The sequence below is a fragment of the Pogoniulus pusillus genome, chromosome 11, assembly GCF_015220805.1.
Source record: "Pogoniulus pusillus isolate bPogPus1 chromosome 11, bPogPus1.pri, whole genome shotgun sequence".
Taxonomy (NCBI): Eukaryota; Metazoa; Chordata; class Aves; order Piciformes; family Lybiidae; genus Pogoniulus; species Pogoniulus pusillus.
Genome location: NC_087274.1, coordinates 10,145,748 through 10,152,753, shown reverse-complemented (window position 1 = coordinate 10,152,753; position 7,006 = coordinate 10,145,748).

The following is a 7,006-nucleotide window of genomic DNA, read 5'->3' as shown; positions in this document are numbered from 1 at the left end:
TGCCTTCGCCCGGGACCGCCCCGTACGGCGCCTGCCTGTGGCGCCACCCGTGGGTGGTCCGGTGTGTCCCCAGCCGGTCACAGAGACCCACCACACCGGGACTGAGCCCTTCGGCCCCTTCCGGCCCGCTGCGCCTGGGGCACCGAGAGTGAGGAGCTGGGAGCAGGCACTGCCGGCACCGGGCACTGCTGGAGCAGGGCGCTGCTAGGACCAGTCACCATCTGGGTTGGTCACCATTAAGACCAGGCTGTTAGGATGGCCCCTGTGAAGACCAGTCACTACTGGCACCAGTCACCATTAGGACCAGCCACTACTAGGACTGTCCACTATTAGGACTGGTGATAATTAGCACCAGTCACTGTTAAGACTGATTACCATTAGGACTGGGGTCTGATTGCTTTCTGGACTGGGCACCATTAGGACCAATCACAGTTAAGACTAATCACTATTAGGACTGGTCACTACTAGGACTGGTCACTATCACAGCTGCCCACCATTAGAACCAGTCACTACCAGGACCAGTCAGCATTCAAACCAGTCACTGTTAGAGTGGTCACTACTAAAGCCCCAGGGTGTGGCCCCTCGTCTCACTTCCATGCAGTGGGGACCCAGTGTGCCCAGCATTGTGTCTGGCACGGTGCAGGCTGGCACGGTGGCTGGGCTGGATCTGGGTGGCACACTGTGTGGCCAGGGCAGCGGGCAGTGGCCGCAGAGCTGGTCGTGTTGGCTTCGGCAGCAGTGACTCACCCAGGGCAAGGCAGAGCCGAACCCAGGGGAACTGCCCCAGCTGCCGCCACCCCCAGCACTGGGTCTCTGTTCACTCACAACAGCCTCCCCTACAGCTTCCTCCTGTCCCTACAGAGAAGATGGGAAGCCAGCACCCCCAGGAAGTGGGGGCCTGAGGAGGGACCTTCATGGGCTGGTTGTGGCATGCCTGTGCATTGCTGGGGTGCTTGCATGGCAAACGCATCCTGGGCTTGCCACAGAATAAATCCTGGCCCATGACTTGCTGTGGGTCTCAGCTGAGCTCAGACTGAACCCACAGCCAAGACCAGGCTGTAACTGCCTCAGTCTTCATTAATATTTGTACTGCCTTTATATTAGCACACCTGCTGTACCAAAACTGTCCCTGGGTGCTGCAGCTTGGGTCCAGCTTGGATCCACCAATGGCTAGCAGGGTGTGGAGCTCGCATTTGCAGTGTCCCTGCACCTGCCACCTCTGTGGATTCTTGTTCAGCAAACCTGCTCCTGCTTCCTTACAGGAAGCTTTCAGTTCCTCCCAGAGCCTTTGAAGTTGTGTTCTGAAGCAGGTGGATAAAGGAGAGGGCCCAGCAGGTGCTGGGATGTGTGGCTGGGCATGGATGCCCCAATGCGGGCAGTGCCATGGGGCGGGTCGCTGCTCCCTGCCCATGACTCAGAGGTGAGGTAGGGGTGAGGTTGGGGGTGTCCCCAGCTGCAGTCTGGGGATGGTGGCAAGAAGATACCTGTGCCAAGATGCCAGGCACCAACATCCCTGTGTCTGGGAGGGGATGGATCAGCCTGTCTTTGCCTGGGACAAACAATGGGCAATGAAACCATTGCTGCCATGGCCCTACCTGCATCTCGCTCCAACACCTATACCTGTGGGATGTGTCCTTCTGTGGAGGAGGCAAGGCCCCATGCAGGCTGGATAGGCCCACAGAAGGAAGGAGAGAACAGTGTCTGCCACCTGTGCCAACCTCATGGAGCATTGGGCAATAAGGAAGTGAAAGAAATGACTGCAAAACCCCCAAGGCAGCAACGTCAGGATGTTGTGTCAGCATGCTGGGGAGATGCTCTGCAGAGCACTTCCCTCTGTGGTGCAAACCAACCCACAGCCTGACCCAGCCAGGAATGTCCTGCCTGCTTTGTCCCCAGAGGAAAGCAGGGAGGGGACACAACACCATGCACTCTGGCACTGAGAGGCCTGTCCCAGGCAGGGTGAACCCTGCAGCCATGCCGGTGGGTGACCTGCTGGGAGCTCCCACTGCGATGTGCCAGCACTAGGGCTGGGACATCTCAGCAGATGCTCTGGGACAGGGCTGGGACATCTCAGCCCATCCATCCCTGTTATGGCATGATATTCTCCATGGTGGGATCCATCCCCAGCAGCTTGGGGCCAGGCAAGATCCTCTCCAAAGGTCAAGAGGTGGCTGCTGCCAGGTCTGAACAGCACCAGGGGGTCTGAACAGCATCAGGCTTCATTAGAAACCAAACCCAAGGTCTCAGGACATTTAAAAGAGGGTTTTCAGAGGCAAGTTCAGCCTGCTTTCCCTTGGACTTTTCCCACAGATAATTCAGGTAAGTTTGGAAGAGAGCATTTGCTTTCAGAACAGCTGAGCTTCTCCCAAGGATGACCCTGCTAATGGGGCTCTGATATGGGGCATGAGCTCAGATTCCCTCTGCAGGAGAGCTAATGGAGCCAGGACTTTTCAGATGCACTGTCATGAGGATCCCTGGGTGTGAAACATCCTGGTTTTCACAACATTGTTGGGCTTGTGTTGTTTAAAACCCCACAGTCCCATCCTGAGGCTTCAGCCCAAGGTCTCGGTGTCTTTCCAACATGCCATCTGCTTCCTAAAATGTCTCAGTCCCCTCTTCTGGCTCATTATGAGCCCCCTGCCTGGGGGTGGTATCCTCAGGACTTTCTGGAGTCGCTCCCACACATAGGCAGATGGGTTTGTGTGCCCCCCCATTCTCCCTGGGAGCCTGTCCCTCCACCATCTCCTCATCCCCCAGTCTCCCAGGATACAGCCTGGGACAGAAAGCCCTCCATGGAGGGTGCATGTCTTGTCCCAGCCCTCCCCACCAGTTTGAACACCCCCAGGGCCCCACTCTCATTCATTGCCTGCCTGTCTGTCTGTCTGTCTATCACTGGGCGTAAAACAAACGCCTGTCCCTGGTGCCACCAATACTCCGGGCCGCTGCCAGCCGGCAGAGCCTCGTAGTGGGTAGGTGCCCGCTGTGCCAGCCCAGGGTCGGAGCTGGCTGCCTGCAGCGCTGCCGTTCCCGGTGCGAACGGCAGAGGCCAGGCCATGGCCACGCTCAGCAGCGCTGGGAGCTGCACCCAGCAGCAGCAGGGGATGCTCAGCCCCTGCCACCGCTCAAGCCCTCCCTTCCCTCTCAAGCCATCTCGCCAGCATCCAGTGCGCCACTGCCCCGTCCCCACTGATGCCACACCAGGGGTTAGGGTGGCCACCCCTGCCCAGCCCCTGAGGGACGGGGGGCACATTGGGACCTCCTGGGTCTTGATGCACATCTTGATGCAAAGATGGGACAAGTTTTTCCTGTGAGGCAAACTGGGAACGCAGGTCTGGTCCTGTGAGGGCAGAGTGGGTGGAAAAGCCTCTCTCAAGTCCTTCCTGCCATACCACAGCGCTGGTGATAGCGATGCCACCTGGCTGCGTGACAGAGACTGTCACAGAGTCCTCACCTGCCTGTCCCTGCTGCCCCAGCAATCAAGGGGATGGGCTGCAGCACCCATTGCCCACCCATGCCACGCTCTGTGGCTGCCCCACGCTCTGTCAGCTTTGCAAACACAGGGATACTCCTGCTGACCTCCAAGCACACACCCTGAGGGGCTGGGGGACTGTCCCTCCTGTCCTCAGAGGCACTGCCACCCTCAGATCCTGACCAGGCCACCCCTCCAGACACAGATCTTAGTGCAAAACCTGTATTTTTACCCTCATCAACCTCTGGTTCCTCCTGCCCTCCTTTCCTCCTCGCCCAGGCTGTGGTGGGAAAGCAGTAAGAAATTAACCAGTATCAGATGCAATCAAAGGCAGGCTGGTGGGAGTTTGTTTTTCTGGGGGGGGTTCTTCTCTTTTACTGCCTTCCCAAAGAATTCACATCTGGGAGGGCTCTGGGGTGACTTAGTGGAGCAGGAAAGGGCAGGAGGCTGGGAGGTGCCTGCTCCCTTTGGCAAATCTCCTAGGATGCTGGTCCAACCTTGGGGATTTTCCTTTCAGGATGTATGACTGCCCAGTCAGATTACAAGGCTGGGAATAGCCTAGCTTGGTGGGGAGGCTGCTTTGACCCCCAGTACTAGGGCTGGAGTCAGTGTGAGCTGCTGGGAGAGGGGCTGGGGAAGAGGATGATGCCCTGGAGAGGAGGAGGGATTGAAGCAGGAGAATTCACAGTGGTGCAGAGGAAGCAATGACCTTTGAGCAGCAATCTTCTTCACCCACTGCTATTTATCCAGCCTTCCCAGTGGCTCCTTCTGCCAAGCCCTGCTTTGTACACACAGGCTGGGCTGGGAGATGCTGGGCTGCCCTGGTGCTGAGCCGTGGCTGTCTCCTCTCCAGGGGTGGCTCTGGTTTGTGGAGCTGAATGGAATGTTTGCTGCTGGAACAGCAGATCTGCAAGAGGCTGAGCCTTCCTGCCTGCCAAGTGTCCTCGGGCAGGTGAGCTGGAAGGAGAAGCTGTCTCTGTCTCTGAGCATCCCTGCTGCCTTGCCCACCTCCCCACTGCCACTGCTTGGGCCACAGGACCTGGGCTCAGCGGATCCGCGTTCAGCTGAGCAGAGGCTGCAGCATCCATTTTTTCCTCTACCAAGAAAGCAACAAAAACAATTGAAAACATTTCCTGAAATAGCTAAAGAAAGTAAATGCAAATCACACAGCTGCTTAGAAAAGTATCTGCAAAACAAATCCCTCTGCTCTTCGGGTAGTAAACCACCACAACGCGGCAGGAGCCGTCTGGAACATAAGCCTCAGAACTGACCCAACACACAAACAGCAGCAGGCAAGAGGGCAGTTTTCTGCAGCTTTCCCTCAAAGCAAACAGGCTCATCAGTCCATCAAGAGGATTTGTGATCAACAGCAGCAGTTGTCCCGTCGGCGTGGGAGCAGGACCCCTCCCAGCAGCAGAGCTGTGTTCAATGTGCCAACCCATGGGGATGTGTGGTTTGCTCCCCAGCTTGGAGCTGGTCGGTGTGGGGAGGGCAATTTCACACACACACACACCCTCCCCAGTAACATGCATCGAGGAGGGGATGCAGAGGGAGCTCCTCTTTGGGGCATGGTGCCAGCTGTCAGGGTTCAGGTGCCTGGGAGCACCTCGGTGCTTTCAGCACTGCTTCCTCTGCCCTACGAGCCCTGCAAAACCAGAGGGTGATTTGGCTGGGCTAGGGACTGGGACATCCTAAACACCCTCCAAGGCCCTGGCAGTGGGGCCAAACTCTCTGGGTCGCCATGGGGCCAGCTCCTGTGCTTGGGGCAAATGTGGCTTCCCAATCAAACCCAATCCCCTGGGTCCCAGAGGGGAGCCATCCTTTTCCTCCCGGTCCTCTCCCCCATCCTTCCTCTGCCCTGGGCTCTGCTCTCTCTCAAAAGTGCCTAGGAGAAGTGAAACCTGGCTGTAAATTAGCTGGGAGGATTTTTCAGTCTGAGATGTGCACTTCCCCCCCCCTCCCCGCTCCTGTTGTTTCATCTCCTGGCTGCCAAACTCCCGGGAATTAATCCCAGCCGGCGCTGACAGCGTTTACATTCAGCACTGCTCAGATAAACCATATCAGCCAGCACAGCTGAAGAGGAGCCTGCCACGGAAGGAAGGGCCAGCTCCTGCTCAGTGTCAGCCCCACTGGCCTGGAATGATTTTTTCCTGTTGTTCTTCTCCAGGGGCTCTGCTCTGAGCAAGGAGCTACCAAAAACCCTGCACTGGCGAGGGTGGTTCATAGAGCAGAGCCTGGAGCCCCAAGCTCTAATCTCAGTGCAGATAATGGAGGAGAAGGGATGTGTCCTTGGAGCTGCTGGGAACCTCTGGAGGGGCCTTGCTCTGTGCTACCCAGCACACAACGGAGGATCCTCCTCACCCTCAGCTTGCATGGGCTGGCTTTTAACAGGTATTTGTGCAATGTTCTCCTCTTTTATCTCCCCCTTGCAGCTGGATTCCTGTCTGTCCCTTGCAGTAACCTCCTGTCTGTCCTTTGGATGTCACCAGGTGCCAGTGGGAGATGGACACATGACAGAGATGTGGCACCTCTGAGCCAAGTCTGCACTGGGCTCAGGGAGCTGCACTTCCCCCAGCACACACTGGAGAGGGAGCAGTGGACCTCCACATCCAGTGGTGTGGGGCAGATGGACATTCCCAGGGCTGGGGCATGGAGGCAGACCAGGAGCACATCCCATGCCATGTCTTAGCTATCAAATCCCCCCCTCCCTCCCTTTCCCAGCCCATGGAACATCACTGGGGACACCAAGGTGGTTTCTAAGAGCTGGATCCCCACCAGCTCCCTTGGCTGAGTGGTGCCTCCTGGAAAGCAGCATCCCCAGGCTGTGACACTTGGAAACAAGGTAGGTTTAGGCCCCTTGGGCACAGGGAAGCAGGAGGGTGTGAGCTCATCACCCCAGCACCTGGGCCAGTGTTCCAGTGCACTGCAAGCCTCACTCTCCCACCCCATCTGCCTTTCTCCCAGTGTTTGCAGAGCAGTGGCCTGGCCATGGGGGGGTCACAGTGTGATCGTCACAGCCACCCTGAAGTGACAGGATCTGGGGGTAAATATTAGTACAAAGTGAAGGGCTGTGTACATATTTTCTCCCTGCAAGGTAATGCTGCAATTCCCAGCTCTTTCTCAACAAGCCATTGGAAAATCCAGCCCCGTGGCAGCACTCCCTGGCCACCTCTTGTTCTGGCTGGTCTCTGCCCAGTGTGCAAAGGTCTGAGAGCTTCAGGTCTCTTTTGAAACCTCCCCAATCCCGAGCTGGGTGGTTCTTTCCCTCGTGGTTTCCAAGCCAATGTTTCCCATCTGGAGCACAGCAGCGTGTGGGCTTTGCTGATCATTTGCTTCCGCCTGGAAGAGCATACAGGATGTGGTGGAGCCTCCCAGGATGGCTTATTGATCACATTAACAGCAGCAAGAGGCTTTCCCCCCCCCCCCACCAAAATGATGCAGCAGAAGATAGACAGAAGCAGGAAGTTATCCTCCTCCCCACGTGGCCTGGCCTTCAGTTCCCATCTCCAAAAGCTCCAGGGGAAGGAACAGGCTCCC